Source organism: Mastomys coucha, unplaced genomic scaffold (assembly GCF_008632895.1).
Source record: "Mastomys coucha isolate ucsf_1 unplaced genomic scaffold, UCSF_Mcou_1 pScaffold20, whole genome shotgun sequence".
Taxonomy (NCBI): Eukaryota; Metazoa; Chordata; class Mammalia; order Rodentia; family Muridae; genus Mastomys; species Mastomys coucha.
The window spans coordinates 101,455,184-101,471,922 of record NW_022196903.1 but is presented as its reverse complement, the minus strand read 5'-3'; the positions used below and the strand labels follow the sequence as shown (position 1 = coordinate 101,471,922).

Genomic DNA, 16,739 nt, shown 5'->3' with positions numbered 1-16,739 from the left:
GGAGCATTGGTTTTTGTTTTTGTCAGAATTCTGCTGGTGAGTTAGCCTGTCTTTCTATCTCCCTGAAAAAGGGAAGGCTGCCAGGGACATGTCCAAAGATGAGCTTCAACGGATAAGAACAAACCATGAACACTCAGGAACTATAAAAGGCCACCAACAGGACTGGGCAGGGCATCCTCCAAGGCAGACTTTCTCCAGCATCTATGGGTACACATCAGCTAAAGGTCTTACTGAACGCCATCCTGATCCAGTAGGCCTATGTGGGACCTGAGAGTACAATTACTAACAAGTTCCCAGGTGACATCAAATGCTGATCCTGGGGCCACAAGGATAGAAAAATATAAATAGTGAGTCTCAAACTTCGGACTGAATCCAACAGCAGGAGAAATAGTGAAGCTAATAATAGCACGTGTGTTCTCTTGTGTTGTCTTTCTGTGTGTGTATGAGGGGGTTAGTTGTTGCAGTGAACACATGGGATATTTTTCCCATTGTTGTTTTGATGCTGGGGTGCCTCATACACAGCACAGATTCTACCTCCCAGCTATTACCACGGCCCAATTTCAGCGCAGGTGAAGCCAGGATAATCCAAAATTCAAAATGCTCAAAATTTCCTAGCTTCTTGAATGCTGACATGGCACTACAAAGAAAATTCCACACCATAAAACTACTTCCATGCACAAAGCCACTGAAGGATTGTCTAAGAGTATCTTTAGGCTATGCATTTAAGATGCATATAATGCAAGTGAACATCAGTGTTTAGACTTAGGATCCATTCTCAAGACGCCTCCAACTCCAGCACTGTAAAACACTTGATGTCTTCTATGTGTCCTTTCATTGTAAAAGTTGAACAAGGTCCACAATTTGACTTTCCCACCTCTAGGTGGGGTGCCACTAAGAGGTATAAATAGCAGTTTTGTTTATCCAGGAATATGCTGAAAGACCTTTTTTTTAAAAAAAGTTCCAATTATTTTCAGGATCCTTTGAGCTAACACAGACATATTAAATACACTGTGGAAATGTTGTCACTAAGAAGCATTCAGGTAAGTCAGGTGTAGAGGTACATGCCTTTAACCCCAGTACTCCGGAGGCAGAGGTAGGAGGATCTCTGTGAGTAAGAGGCCAGGCAGGTCTAGATAGTGAGTTCCAGGACAGCCAGAGCTACATAGTGAGATCCAGTCTCAAAAAAAAAAAAAAAAAAAAAAAAAAAAAAAGATCAAAAAACAAAGAAGAAAAACAAGCAGAGAAGGAACTTGGAGGAGGAGGAAGTAGAGGAAGAAGAGGAAGAAGAGGAAGAAGAATAAGGGGAAGGAGGGAGGGGAAGAAAAGAGAGAGGAGGGAAGGAAAGACAAGCAGCCAGAGAAAGAAGCATTCAGGTGTTAACTCCATTTGTATTTCTGCTTCATCATCTACAGGAGCAAGTGGTCCTAAGCAAAGGTTTCTCAATGTGATTATTTCCCACTCAAAAGAACAAGGGCTTCCTGATGAAAAGGGTGACTCATGGTCTGGGACAAGAAATATAAAAACGAAGCCTGGAACATTTGGTCACACAGAAAGGAAGAAACCCATGGACCTCTCAAGGTCTTGTCCAAAGTTTCAGGAACCGACTTGAACTCGCTCACTGACATCAGTAACTCTATGACAACGACAGACTTAACAACATCAATAACAATGACTGTGGCACCCAACTATAATCCAAGCTCTTCAGAGGCTGAGGATCATCAAGTTCAGACCCACCTGGGCTTCACAGTGAAACCCTATCTCAAACCATGAACAACAGGAGGGTGTGGGGCATGGGGTGAGAGGAGGAGGAGGAAAAGTAACCACATGAAGAAAAGCATACAAAGTGTGCTTAAATCTGTGAGCTCACAGGGTACTTTTAAAGAATACCATACACAGGGATGCCCAACAATGTCGCCACCAGCCAATATTTTGAAATATATAATGCTGTGACCCCAAAGGGCACAAAACAGATTTGGCAAAAATAAGAATTGACATGGACTGAGCCTCTACATCTAACTACCAGAATACAATCTACTGGAGATTGCTGAGTTAACACTCATATTCTATGCATTGAATGCCAACAGCATTCCCTCCCCCTGCACCTGCATAGGAGAGCACTCAAGGCCGCTGGCTTTTAAGGTTTGCATTCTGTACCTACATAAAGAATTCAAATCCTAAGGATTCACACTAGAATACAGATGAACTCGTATGTCTAAGATGTGCTTGAAAATAATCAAATAGTGTTTGTGGCTGCAGATGGAAGATTAGCCATGAGTTAGCAATAGCTGACCACAGAGTGCAATGAACAAAGTGGGTTCTATGCATTAAGAAGCTACTGTAGAAGATGGAAGGACACATGGCTCCAGCTACATAAGTAGCAGAGGATTGCCATGTTGAACATCAATGGGAGGAGAGGCCCTTGGTCTTGAGAAGGCTCGATGCCCCAGTGTAGGGGAATGCCAGGACAGTGGGTGGTTTGGTGAACAGGGGGAGGGGGATAAGATAAGGGGTTTTCAGAGGGGAAAGCAGGAAAGGGGATAACATTTGAAATGTAAATAAAGAAAATATCTAATAAAAAAAAAGAAGAAAGAAAAGGAAAAAGAAAAAGAAAAAGAAAGAAAAGAAAAAGAAGAAGCTACTGTCTAGGCTGGAGAGACAGCTCAGCGGCTAAGAGCACTTGCTACACCTACAGAAGACCCAAGTTTGGTTCCCAGCACCTACACTGTACAGCTCCAACTGCTTACAACTCTAGGTCCATTAAATCCAGAACCCTTTCAGCCCTCGCAGGCACCACAACACATAATGCTGGCTTATGTTTGAAGTGTTCTACGCTAAAAGTTTTCCTTACAAGTAAACAGGGCCGGGAGATAGCTCAAAGTACTTGCTTTGCAGCATGGGGTCCTTAGTTCAATCTTTAGAATGCACATATTTAAAAAAACCAACCAACCAACCAACCCAACAAATAAACAAACAAAAAAACAGAAGAGAGTCCCTCCACATACAGAAGAGAGTATCTATTTCACAGGATTAGGTTATTCTGAACAACTAAGAGAGTTTACAAGTGAACTACACTTCAACTGTCGTTTCCTTTTCTGCAAAGGACAAAATACACCAAGCTAGATTGTGCAATAATGATGAACTCTGGAAGATGTAGTATTTTTGTACTCTACTCATTCCATATATGTCCTAGCTTAAATAAAACCCCTCCATGGGGGCTGGAGGGATGGCTCAGCAGTCAAGAGCACTTGCTCCTTTTCCAGGGGACTGGGGTTCTGTTCCTACCACCTGCATGATGGCACACACCATCTGGAACTCCAGTTCAGGGGATCTAGTGTCTGTTCTGGCTTCTGAGGGCACCAGGCATGTATGCCAGTGCACTTATATAAGTGCGGGCAAAATTCATAAAATACAAACATTTTTTAATGAAATAAAATACCATCAGAGGGACAGACCTTTGGAGGAAAAAAATGCAGGTATCAGGTATCTTCCGGCTAGCAAGGAAAGAGACTCAGTGCAAACAAAAGGAAAGAGAGCAAATGGGAGGGGCTGTGACTGTGAGATTCAAACACACCGCTAACTTTTCAAATATGTATTTATTTATTTACCTTTACTTTATGTGCATTGGTGTTTTGCCTGTGTGTATGTCTATGTGACAGTGCCAGATCCTGGAGTTATAGACAGTTGTGAGCTGCCATGTAGGTGCTGGGATTTGAACCTGGATCTTCTGGAAGAGCAGTCAGTGCCCTTAACTGCTGAGCCATCTCTCCAGCCCTAATTTTTACACATGGGGAGAAGCCTGGGAACTGAGTCTCGGATGGCTGAGACAGATTTATTGTTCTGCTATGTGGCTTGCCCGTTTGCTTCCCAGTGTTTAACAATGAGCATGTAATCTTTGTAAGTGATACAGCAAGGGACTTGAGTTCTGTCCCCGTGAAGGTGTCTCTTTCAAGGAGAATCAATAATGTAGACCTTCTCACACCCAAGGATGATGATAACGTGCCGCTCATCGTCAGGACATCCTCGGTTGAAATCTGGTGAACAGCAGGGTGGCCACAGGGCAGGAACCTCAGGACCACCAGATGGTGCTCAGGACATGCTGAGCAAAGCAAAGGCGGACTCTATTCTTCAGCAGAGGAAACTCCTTCCCTACTTAAGCGGACTTCAATGCCAGGAAATGTCACATGACAAACCAATCTGGACATCTAGGTCTCCCTCATGCCCCCTGTATCAAGTTTCCAGCTGGTATGTGGTCCTGCCAGCCTGGCCAGTCTCTTTAGAGAGCACAGTGGAGTTGAGCAATGCTGAAAACCACAATGAGGACCCTGTCAGGGTTCAGGAATCCTCAGAACTGCTCATCTGCAAACTCTGGCCTTTGCCACTGAACCTTGACTACCCTCCCACCTCAAGGCTACCTGCTCCCTACCTGCAGCCACTCCAGCCTGCTAGCCCTGCCTCCAACATGCCCCACCTCCTTCCACCTCAGGGCCTTTGCACTTTCTACTCTGGACTCCTGGAACATCTACATGGTTTTCTGGCTCACTTCCTTCGACACTCTCCTCAACGTCACCACAGTAAAGAACCCTGTGTTACCTTACCTCCCAACCCTTAATATACCCTTTAAACTTTTGTTTTTCATTTTTTTATTTGGATAATACATACCAATTTCCAGACAGTTTTAATGTTTACAAACAGAAAACCTGTGTCCATTAATCCCACTTCCCCTTCCTTTAGCCACTGAGACTTCATCCACAATCTGGCCCTACAAATCTGAATATTCATATGGGTCACTTCACACTATGAGAATCATACAATATGTACCCGCTGATGCCTGGCTCCTTTCAGTTACATGTTTTCATGGTTCAAATACACTATGAAGCACAGTTGTTCCTTTTCTGTGCTGAAAAATAGTTCAGTGAACACATGAAGAGCACTTTGGTTTTTATTCATGTATTCACAGATACTTTGGGGTTTCATTTTGGCTTTTAGGCTAACGTTAGGGGGGCAACTTTCAATATAAAACAACTGCTTAAGTTCTTGCTTCAAATTCCTCAGATAACTACAAATGGAAATGTCAAATCATATAATTCAGTTTTATATTTTCAGGAGATATCATACTGTTGTATCTAAGAGCTACCTCTTGCATTCCCACAAACAATACACAAGCTCTCCCACTTTTCTATACTTTGTCCACCCCGTTATTCTCTGTTCATCCACTCCCTGTTGAACTTTTTCTCCGCAACTCTGTGCACCTGCAGTACGACAATACTTGGTTGTTTACATTGATCACTTCCCACTAGCTACAATGTAAACCCGTGAGGAACCAACTTGATTGCTCATTGCCATACCCCAAGCACCTAGAGCACAGTTGGCACATGGCAGGTATTTAAGAAATCTGTGGAATAAGTAACACGAAACACTTGAATGGTAACAATTGTAACAGGCTGAAAGTCTGTGCGGTCCATGCACTCACCAACGGCTTTCAACTATGACCACCAGCCTAGGGAATCTCATGGTTTACCAGGCAGTGGCTTCAGGAGTTTATTCAGCTCATTCCTCACTAGGCATCTTCTCAGAACACTTCTAGACACTCTGACAGGTAGAATGACCCATAAAAGCACTGTAATTCATACCGGTGACTTCAAGCCTAATCGCATTCATCTAACTTCAACAGCAAAAATAAAAATAAAAAAGAGCTAACACAACTGCATGCAGTTCTAGTTATCAGAGATCTGCAAATGTAACGCATTTTATTTTAAAACATCAAACCAAGAGCCGAGAAGACAGGACAATGTCCTTGTGCAGATTCCTTAATTAGAAGTATCCAAGGACAGCTTGACCTAGAAACCTAACTCCAGGCCTGCTTTTATTTTGGTGGATTTTTTTTTTTTTTTTGGTCTGTTGTTCATATTTGGTATCTGTTGTTTCATTTGGTTTGTTTTAAAAGAGCTGCTTGTATTAAAAAAAAAAAAAGAGTCGGATAGAAACTCCATGAGATCATTATTAGCTAAAAAGCCATGTGAGTTTCTCTCAAGTCCGTCTTGCACACCAGCGAATTGGTTCCAGAGTGTCCCATTCCCACCCCCACCTCCACAGTCTAGTGTTTTTGCAGCTGAAACCACTTTGAGGGCAAAGTCAACAGATTGTTCTTGTGGCATTAACCTATTTCTCTTCTAAGCCACCACTGCACTGTCCATTCTTCAAGGAAGGCTGGCAAAAGGAGCCACCTTGTTTGAATGGGTGATACTGCCTCAGTGACTTTCCAGGGCCTCCACGGAGAGGTCAGAGTGATTCATTTGGAGCATAAAGAACTTCCCCTGCTTGGTTGGAAGGAAATCTTGATGGGATTTTCTGTTCAGAACTGACTTAGTCAAGAGCAGATTATACTTGCAATGTATCCTCCCAGCATGCACACATCCACACAACTGATAGAAATGAAGAAAGAAATGAATGGGGAAGAAAAAACACTGCGTACAACTAGCTACCAGGCAAACCAGGGGCCGCAGGACAAGCTACCAACATTCCACAGACTGAACTGAAAGCAGTTTAAGCTCTCCAATTATTCAGGTAGGGACACACCTGACTCTTTCAACCTGCTCAGGTGCTGTGATGTGAACGATGATATACTTCAAATAGGAGCCAGGCCTAATGCTTCAAGTAGACACTGAGTTTCCTCTGGTTTTCCTTCTTAACTGTCCTGATTCAAGCTTTCAACACAGAGCTTTCCAAAATGAATTCAGCCCAACATTAAATCCTCCTACATATACCTACAGTGTTTTATCGCTGCCAATGGCTGTATCATTTCCTTCATGCATCAAACTAAGTATAGTTAGTACATTGCTGGCGAGATATAAATAAGTTAATGCATTAAGAGTGATGTGTTTGTTATTTTTCCTAGCATCTCTCTCTCTCCCCAGTCCTCCCCATAAACTTAAACACAAGCGGTACACATTACTGCCTGGGTTGCCCAGTGATTTCATTCTGCATCTTGGTTTTGTTACCCATATCTAAGGTCTTCTGTGATAGACAGCTCTGCACCTGGCTTGCTACAACCTAACGGGACAGCCTCATTATTTTTAGGCAAAAGGTCGAAAGGAGTCTGTGGACCCGTTAACCTCGTCCATAACATACTTCAAAAAGAAGAATGACCCCAATCTTTGATCAACACAGACTTAAGTCCATAGGAGAACTAGCCTTCCCATCCAAATGCTTCCTGCTCCACCGGTACTCCTGAGGATCTTATCAACAGGAAACAAAAGCATTTTAACACCATAATGAAGTATCTGGCTTTTATTCACTAATTAGAAAAGCCCAAAGATTGTAGCCCAGGGAACAGCTAAATATTTAGGACATTAAAGAAGTTACCAAGGACCAGCTGCCCATACCTCGCCACCCCTATTAACCTGTTGTTTACTAAATTTCCAGACATTTTAAAAGGAAAAAACTCAATAGACAAATCTGAAACCATAGGGGGCGTCTGTGTAGGGACCTACAGAGGCTTTATTTTCTAGAAATGGGCTGTGACGATTTTATATATGCCATTACATTGACAGAAATGCTGCCCTCAGCCCCTCATCCAGGAACGGGTATCAAAGCAAGAGAAGCAGGCTGGGTTCCTTGACATTCAGGTGGCTCCAGTGAAATCCTGGAAGCTACAGTGGTATTCTCTAAGTTCTTCCCATTATGAAGTTCTCATTCTTTCAATTTGTCACTTTCATTTCTGGCAACCCAGCCCACTCTGGTTCCGGGCATGCCCACAACAGAACAGAACCCAGTGACAGTTTGTGGAAGAGAGGGGTATCTCACTTTTGCTTAGGGATCTTGGCAGATGAAAAGTTCAGCATCTTTGGGAATTTAAATAATGAGGGTTCCTCTCAGCCTGGTAAGGGACCACCCACTTTACAGTCCGTTTAACTTCATGTTGTTGTTGCTTAACCACACCGCACCTCCAACCCCCGCCCCCCACGCTTCAATTCTGAGCGACCTTCAAAAGCGGCTGTCACTGGATCTTTACTCACTCAAGATCATGAGCAATTTTGACCAAGGTTTCTTTCTCTTCCCTACTCTACCTCTATGGCTGCTACAAGAGGACTTAAAAAAAAAAATGCTTAGGACAAAAACCCATTCTTGACTACAGCACTAGGCTCCCACACTCACCTGACCCAGGTCAGGCACTCTGTAGCCAATGGACGCCCAGCCAAGGATGCAAAATCCTGTTCCCTTGTAGTCAGCTCCTAAATATTTACAAAGAAAGAAGACTGAGTAGGGGATCTCGCGAGGGTCTATTAGAATGTTCCCAAATCCAAGTTTCGACTTTTTTAACCTCCGCTTTTCCTGCAGATCCCACTCCCCACCTCCAAATTTAGCAGCTAACTCGGAGGGATCTCTTGCCCCCAGATAAAAGCAAACCCAGCATGCTTATTTCCCGTCCGTAGCTGACCAGAAAGATCAGGCACGCAGAAACTTCGAACACGCCGGACGGAGGGTGGAGGGGTGGAAGTAAGGGAAGTGTTGAGATCCCAAAGCACTTGTTTCCCCGCGTGGAGGCCAAGTATGTGAAACCCGCGTCCTCATTGGGCACGAGCTCAGTCCACACTTCTTCCCTCATCGCTGCCCACCCCTCCGGTTTTCTTCCTTTTTTTTTTAAACCCACGGTGGCCCCCACGCATGCATGATCCTACCAGCTGAGCAGCGCAACAGGACTAGCTACATTTTTAGAAAGATTATTTCCTTGAGCAAACTCATATGACACCCCCTCAAATACCCCCCCCCCAGAGGGGGGAAAAAACTATTTCCTGCAGACAGTCCAACCATTTCCAACTTGGGGGAATGCCATTTTAGTACGGGGAAGGGGGTTGAAGCCGGTCACTAGAGTCGAGGACATTTGGGGTTACTTAAGCCTGAAAAAAAAGATCAGACCTCCTCCCAAAACTGTTCGCAGGGAAAGAAGCCCCAAAATACACGCCAAGCGCATGCAAAGCCACCAAGAACTCCCAGTGATCAGGGCAAAAACTTCTGCGCACGGGAGCCAGTGCCAACTCCCCGCGCCCTCTGCCCGGCCCCAGCAGCTACCTTGGTGACCGGGGAGCCACGCCGGTTTGGGGGATCAGGACCAGGAGAGGGGTTAGCAGCCGCTGGGCAATCCCATGTCCGCGAAGAGGGAGCTCGTTCCGTTAGGATGGGAGCGGAACACCCACACCTCCTCTCGGCGTGCGCTTTCTCTCTCTCCACCCCCTGCCTCCACCTCCTCCACCACCACCACCTCCTCCTCTCCTCCCACCCCGGCAGGCTTGAGGAAACGCTTCAGCAGAACATCCACATGGTTACTGCACTTTGAAGCGGCGCCCAGCCACTTATATAGGCCGGGAAGCTCCCTGGGCAATGTAGTCCGAGTCCTAGGTCGTGCCGGCGCCTGGGGCTGAGCAGAAGGACTACAAGTCCCAGAATCACCTGGGCTCCGGGGCTGGGTTCTAAATAGACTCCCGCGCGCTGACCAGGGATGGGTGGGGGAGGGGCGCCCAGCGGTAAGGCTCGGGTTGCGAACCTGTGTCAGAACACCGGACTCCCCAGGTTTGGCCAGCCCGACCCACAGGGTATCCCTTACCCCTGTGAACCCTTCTCTTTTGACTGTCGTATCTTCCCTTTCCTAAAGTCAGGTGTCACTAGGGGACGGAGAGAGAGGAAGAGCTCGGATTTTTGCTTCGGGAAGTTTTTACAAGCTATTTACCCACCCCCGCGCGCCCTGTGTCCTGGAGCCAAGAATTTCAGAAATCCGAGGCACAAAAACGCCAGTGTTTGCGGTCAAGGATTAAAGAAACAAGTTTGTCTTTATTAAATCTGTTCTAGTTCTTTATTGGATCCTGCTAGTGTCGGCATGAAAAACTAAGTCTGGAAATGGGGTGGTCCCTGCTATGGAGGATGCAAGGGAATCGTGTGAGAGCCCTTTTCTGAACCCGAGCTGTGTCTGTCTTTCGTCGCCCGGTGGGAGGTAAAAGAAACGCAACCCTGTCAAATGAGCAAATAAAGGAACCATGTTGTGACTTGCTGATGTTGTGATCGCGAGGCAGGAAAGAAATACAGACCGCGACCTCGGTCCTGACCCGGCTTCTAGGACCCCTCTGCTCCTGGAATCTGTAAACGCTAAAGTAAATAAACCGCAAACCAGAAAAATAAGGGCTTCGGAGAAAGCTGCTCGTACTAAGATGTGTGCGTCCAGGCGAGGCGGGCTGCAAGTCTGCAACCCAAGCCTCTGAGGCTGAAGTGGGTTTCAACACACCACAAAATAGTGTAGGCTCCAGGCTGCAAAGTGCTTAGAGCTTTGGCTTTGGGAAGAAAAGCCTGCACCTCAGGCAAAGTTATTCTACAGTCGCCTTCCCCTTCCCACCCCCCAAACCAGACTGCACCCCAGCCCCCAAACCAGACTGCACGTATTCATTCCACAAACGGCCCCCGGGTGTCATCTGGGTGCCAGGCCAGGCACTATGCCAGGATATGAGAGCGCGCCAAAATATATCATAACATCCTAAATGGGGTCTGTCTGCTACCGCTAAAGACCTACTAACAGTAATCCTTGTAATGACAACAAATGGTTCTACATGCTCAGCCTACGTGCTCTTTCTGTACATCATGCTATTATGTATATGAGTTTTGCCAATTCTGGGTTTGTTATCTCTGCTCTGCTCAGCAGGTATAAGGCCAAGGACCAGGACAAACCAGGTTAACTTCCTTCTCCATCGCATCTCCAACCTGTAGCTATATTAAGCACTTGCCCTTTGGGACCTTCATCACCACTTCCTTAAAGGACCCCCTCCTTCCATTTTAGGAGCAGCCTCTAAAGCCCTTAGACAAATCACTGTCATCTTTTTACCCCAGTTTTGCCATCTAGAGAGGGATTCGGTTATTTGCCCGTTCTCTTTTCCTATTACGTGATTCAAAAGCCTTGCCTAAGGCCTCGGGGAAACTCTCAGAACAGTAGAGGGCAAAATAGCTAAGAATTATTACATAGTTAGTGCTCAGCCTAACAATTTTGGGCATCACATGGGTGGGTGCTGTGTCCCAGGCTTTGTTTCTGTGCTCTTTAAGTAGCCCATGGGAAGCTAAAGGCATGCAGGGTTAAGTTATTCCCAAAAGGTGCCTTTGGCAATCTAGGAAGCATCTGGGGATGCTTCAAGCTGCCTGTCTTTGTCCTCTGGAAAAACCCCAACTTGTCACAACAGAGGAATCCACACCTTTCATATCTGTTGTTTTTCCTTCCCCCAATAAAAACAACTTGATCCACTTTCCAAAGCCCTTTGACTCTAACTTTCAAGCAATTTTAACAAATCAGCCCACAATAATATAACTGGTGAAAGAGGAGGGGGGAATGCTTCGTGATCTAATGTGGGTTTCCAAAAGAATACTTGGCCATAGTTGAGAGGTACACGTAACTCATTTTCATCCTCGCCACACCATAGGCACAAGCCCTTGATCTAGTTTATCCAGGGTCTTCCCTCCCCAACCACAAGTTTCCGTGAGAGATTGTGTCTTACATTTGTATATGCTAGTCCTCTTGACTCAAAAAGCCTTACTCTTCTGTCTGCACTTTGTTGTAGATCTGGAAAAAAAGATTTCCTGCCACTTTGTAATGGAGACAGAAAGCGACAGAAGCATATCTTTCTGAGCATGTGAGCCTTTTAGCTGCTCATATCAGTTTTCTCTGTCAGTGTGTTCAAGGTTTGGTAGGTAGGTTCTGGAAGCTGCCAGATCACAGAAAAGTACTGTTTTCTACTGTAATTCTACTGTGGCCCAAAGAGATTCCTTGTGTCAGGCAGTTGATGTGTGGCAATGCTAACCCTGATAGATGCTAGAATGAGTGGCTTATACTCCTTTATGGGCTGGGGAGAGGGTCTAGGGGGGTGCGCTGCTGCTTCTCTGTTAGAATTTTTCTTGCTACCAACCGTGTAGGTACAGAGGATGTAGCTACTTCTAAAGGAGATGTGAAGTACTTATAAAATACACAGTGAGTTTCAAGCACCTTCAAACGCAAGGCTTCGGATATGTTGGATCACACACTTGACATGACTTTTCCTGATTTTTTTTTTTTTTTTTACTTTTTAAATTGACTAAAAATTTAATCTGCAGCTCATGTTATACTCTATTGGATGGTGCTAGTCCAGAAAACGGAGAATCAGATCCCTAAGATAACAATGCCAAGTGATGAGGATCAGGGCTGGGCAGGTAGCTCAGTGGTTAAAACCCTTACTACAAAAAGCATGAAGACCAGAGTTCTGATGTACAGACAAAGATAAAAGCCTGGCGGGTATAAGTGACCTGTAAATCCGTCACTCCAGAGGCAGGGAACGGACACCTAGGGCCTGCTGGCTAGCTACACTAGCTGGAATTGGTGAGTTTTGGGTGCAGTGAGAGACCCTGTCTAGTAAATATAAAGGAACATGACAGAAGATCCACAATATCACCTTTGGGCCTTGGCATACTTGTACACACATATGTGCCGTGAACAAATATCCCTATACATGTGCAAACATGTATACATAAATGTATACCATCCACGTGCCCAGTAAAAAGAAAGGATAATCTGCCCTAAAAGTACCCATGTGTAACTTTACCCTTGAAATGCCCACGCAGGGAACTCAGAGGACTTTGCAGTCAGGACAGTATAACAGGCTAAGTCTGAAGACAGTCCAAAGCTAGCACTGCAGCTTACTCCGGGGAAACCCTACAAATAGAAACAGGTTTTGTCAGCAGTACACGGCTGCAGACTTGGACTAAATTCTAAATTCATCTGCTGAGAAGCCCACCCTCAGGTCCTCTCCTACTAAAGGAAGCAAGATGTGCCAAAGAAAGCAGGATGCAGAAAAAGCCAGGGTGACAACCAGCTGCACCATTAATATCCAAGGTGTGTGTTTGTGGAGAAAATAATGTGACTAAACCTCGCCTTGCCTGCCCAGTGGCTCCCTGAGTTACAGGGCATGAATGAGCTTTCAAACCTCACCTGAGCTTTACTGGAAAAAAAAAAAAAAAAAAAAAAAAAAAAAAAAAAAAAAAACATGAGCCCCAAGGCCAGGAAAATACAGCAGTTCACCCTGAAACCATGCTTGGCCACAAAATAAATGTCAGTTTGAACACAAATTCCTAGTTTCCTCTAGTCACAAAGTCCAGTCATCCATGACTATCACAGTGAGCCTTGAATGCTTCAGTTAATGGCTTCTCCAAGTCCCCCCTTAGATGGCAAGACAGCAAGATGATACTCAAATCATAGAACTTACTCTGTCTTGGAGAAAACTTCTTTTTCACCTGGTGAGATGGAGTACAGTTGAGCATGAGAAATATCAGTAAAGAGAAATTGAAATTGTCTATGTAGTTACCAGATCATCTTTCCTGGTCATTTTTTAACCTTCTGTGGTAGAAGAAAGAGGACATAGTTCTTTTTGATAATTTTATAAAAACTCTTGGACATGCATGTCTAAACACCAACAGAACTTTGGAGTTCCTTGGAGTTCTTGCACTGAGTGGTCCAAAACCCAGTGATAGATACACCCAAAAGACTACATTGTGTTTGAACTTTCTGTGTGGTTTTTGTTCTTACAGGCAAGATAAGATCTTTGAAGATGAGTATTTGTGTACCTTTTTTAGCTTTAACTTGGGCACTGGGTAAAGAGGGGGTGTTCAGCACTTCTCGAACCGTGAGGTCTTCGAATTCTAAGAATGGCCAGGAGACGTGATAACGTGCAGACACTCAACAGCCTACATGAGATGAAACAGAGCTGGGATTTAAAAAACAAGCAAAGAAAAAACAGGAAAGAGAAGAAGTTGGTCTGAAGCTTAGAAAGGGAAGGCATTTCCTGTATCCAGACCCAGGACATCCTGTTCTTCCATGAGAAAACATCACAAATCGGAGGCTCCACGTTTGTTGTCTGAGCTCTAGAATTTAGAAGAGCCTGTTAGTTAGTCACCTGTGTACTAGAGAGAACTTGGATGAACTTGGTCAGTGACCATACCAGGTAGTCAACATATAAGTTACAAAAGTTAAAAAAAAAACTGGGCTGGGGCTGGGCGTTGGTGGCGCACACCTTTAATCCCAGCGCTTGGGAGGCAGAGGCAGGCGGATTTCTGAGTTCAAGGCCAGCCTGGTCTACAAAGTGAATTTCAGGACAGCCAGGGCTATGCAGAGAAAGAAACCCTGTCTCAGGGCCGGGCGCGGCGGGGAACCTGGGCTGGGGCTGTAGCTCTGTGGTAGAGGATTCACTTAGCATGTGTTTAAAAGATATAGGCAAAAACTAGTTACTACTGCTTTTTTCCACATGGAAAAGGCAGCTGTGCTACCCCTGATGGAACTATTGTCAATACTGTCTGGAATCCCCAAAAACATAAGGACTATTAAATTATTACACACTATTTTCCTGTGAAACATGCGAAGTCAGGGATTTACCACAAAGTAGGACACCCAGCCCCACTTCCTGCCTGCCCATCTCTAAGACTGTTATCCTAATGTGCTAGAGCAGACAAACTGGACAGGAACCCTTGACACGTCTTGCTGACTTATTATTATTACACTATTATTATTACAGCAGAAATTAAATCCAGGCGTCAAAGGAGGCTCAGTGAAGCTACTGTGTCGCTGTCTGAGATGGAGTCTCACTACATTACCCAATTCACCCGAACTCAGGATCCTTCAACTCCTTGCCAGTGCTGCCATTCCAGGCATATTCCACTGCGCCTTCCCTGAAACTCTACTGTATGCAAGAATTCAGGAAGCCATGTCTTAAAAAAAAAATCATATATATGTATAGTTAAATATCAATTATTTTGCAGCTTCTAGGGAAGTGATTTATTTAGATTAGAATGTCACAAAGTTACGTCTCATGGTATTTGAACCTCAATCTCAAAACTTACACTATTATGTAACCTAAGAAGATCATATATTTCTTTATTTATAGATAACAATCTCATTTAAAAGTCATGAAGAGAACCCTATGTGAAATATTTCTTGATACTGGATTCTCTTTTGTAATATTTTTGCAGTTATGTTGAAGAAAGTTAAATTTCAATAAATGGTTAAAAAAATTTTACTTAGCTTACAAACTAGCAATAACCCAGCAACTTTCATGCCAATAGTCTCCAGGCTATGCGTATTCTATGTATTTCAATAATACTTCTTAAGACTATATATAATTTCCAAATCAACCAGAAAAGCAAAAGGTTTTGTTCATGAGAAAAAGATAGTAGAAAACGAGAATTTTTGCAGACCTCAGTAAATATAGTCACTAACCTAGCACTAAATTTTACTTAAGTTAGTCACCAATCAAGGGAAGCCTGTAACTTGTCTCCTTTCCTGGCCTACGGTAATGTATTCAGATTTAAGCAAATCAACTACTTGCTTTTCTCTCCAATTTATTTATTGCCTTCCAGGCTGTGATTAACCTAGAGTCTGGCCCAGATCTCCATCACTTGAGGTTCATGTTTCCCAATAAGGATCATTTAGGTAGGAACAGCCCAGAGAAGCAGGACTAGGGGTGTAGGCCTTGGTTAGTTAATGCTGGGCTATCACTATCCGACTGCTACTGGATGAGCCACCTCTGGTTTTAATCAGTGCTCTGTGTGGAACTGGGGAGGAAGGAAGATGGTAGAATGTGAAGAGCTTTTGCTGTCTGCCTTTTTCTTCATTTCAGCCTTCTTTTCAGAGGAATCTCTTCCTGAGGCTCAGGGGATGAGGACAAGAAGGATGGCTGGCTACTTGGAACTCACAAGCCACGGTCTTTCACCCCATACTCTGGATTTCCTTCCAGGTGTAGAGCACAGAGTATGCAGCTGTGGCCTGGCAAACAGCCCAGATGCTTTCCAGCCCTCTGCCGGCCTCAGTTACTTACCCTGTCCGTCCAAGCAACAATGTTTCTCCATTATTACATACTACATGGCTCTAAGTCTCTGAACCGGTTATATTAACTTTAATACAGAGAGTGAAGGAGCAGTTCGGGGTATTTTCAGTCAACTTGTCCCTCAAAACTAGCCCTTGTTTGTGTTGTGCTGAGTTGTGTGTGTATATGTATATGTATATGTATATGTATATGTATATGTATATGTATATGTATATGTATATGCATACTAATACTCCATTTAGCAGTAAGTAAATTTGTTTGGTCTTTGGAAAGAAAGAGACTGGTAAGACTTTACTAACCATGTTTAACTTTTAACTTACGCCTTATTGAGTAGTAGTTTGACCTTCAGAAAAGGAAAAGCTTTAAGTGCATCTGGTTTGGGCTTGAGGCTTGGGAGAACAGTTCATTAGAGTAGAAAATCGTGCTGTTTAATTAGCTGTCTGTCCTTGCTTCTGTTTAATTAGCTGTCTGTCCTTGCTTCTGATTTTAAAAAAAAAAAATTTTTTTTAGAATAATATGTTCAACCTGACCCCAAATCAGTATTAGAAAGTAGGTTCGCAGATTAAATTAGCCTTTAATTCTCCTCTGCTTCACTTATTTTCAGAGCATATCACAAGGGAAGAGGCACCAATATTGAAAGGAAAGGGGGGTACCCTGCTAACCTATTTATGAACTATGTTTTGAACCAATAATAAGTCTGATGGCATGTTAATGTTAATCCATGCTGTGGAGTGAAGGAAAACAAACACTTTCCATACACTTTTGGGAAAATGCACAATCAACAAGTAAATTTGGTTAATACCAGTCATTAAATTACAAGTCTCGTCTTCTCGTCCTTTTATAAATGAAGTAGAAGCAAAAAAAAAA

General features: G+C 44.0%; 1 protein-coding gene and 1 long non-coding RNA gene across 21 annotated transcripts in view; one reads left to right on the top strand and one right to left on the bottom strand.

The window, feature by feature from the left end:
• The window catches only part of Itpr1 (inositol 1,4,5-trisphosphate receptor type 1), a 335,636-nt gene extending 326,309 nt beyond the window's left edge, over positions 1-9,327 (bottom strand). For 15 of the 20 annotated variants that reach the window (XM_031382803.1, XM_031382806.1, XM_031382804.1 and 12 more), the window contains exons 1-2: positions 9,070-9,327; positions 8,155-8,231 (exon numbers count right to left, since the gene is read on the bottom strand). The gene's annotated coding sequence lies outside the window, so the exon portion shown is untranslated. The remainder of the gene's footprint in view (positions 1-8,154; positions 8,232-9,069) is intronic. The other 5 variants (XM_031382819.1, XM_031382820.1, XM_031382822.1 and 2 more) reach the window with 2 other exon arrangements.
• A 185-nt stretch (positions 9,328-9,512) lies between these two features.
• Positions 9,513-10,161, top strand: LOC116098283. The gene is made up of 2 exons (XR_004121781.1): positions 9,513-9,567; positions 9,650-10,161. It is a non-coding gene; the product is annotated as an uncharacterized LOC116098283 (long non-coding RNA).
• Positions 10,162-16,739: the final 6,578 nt, after the last annotated feature.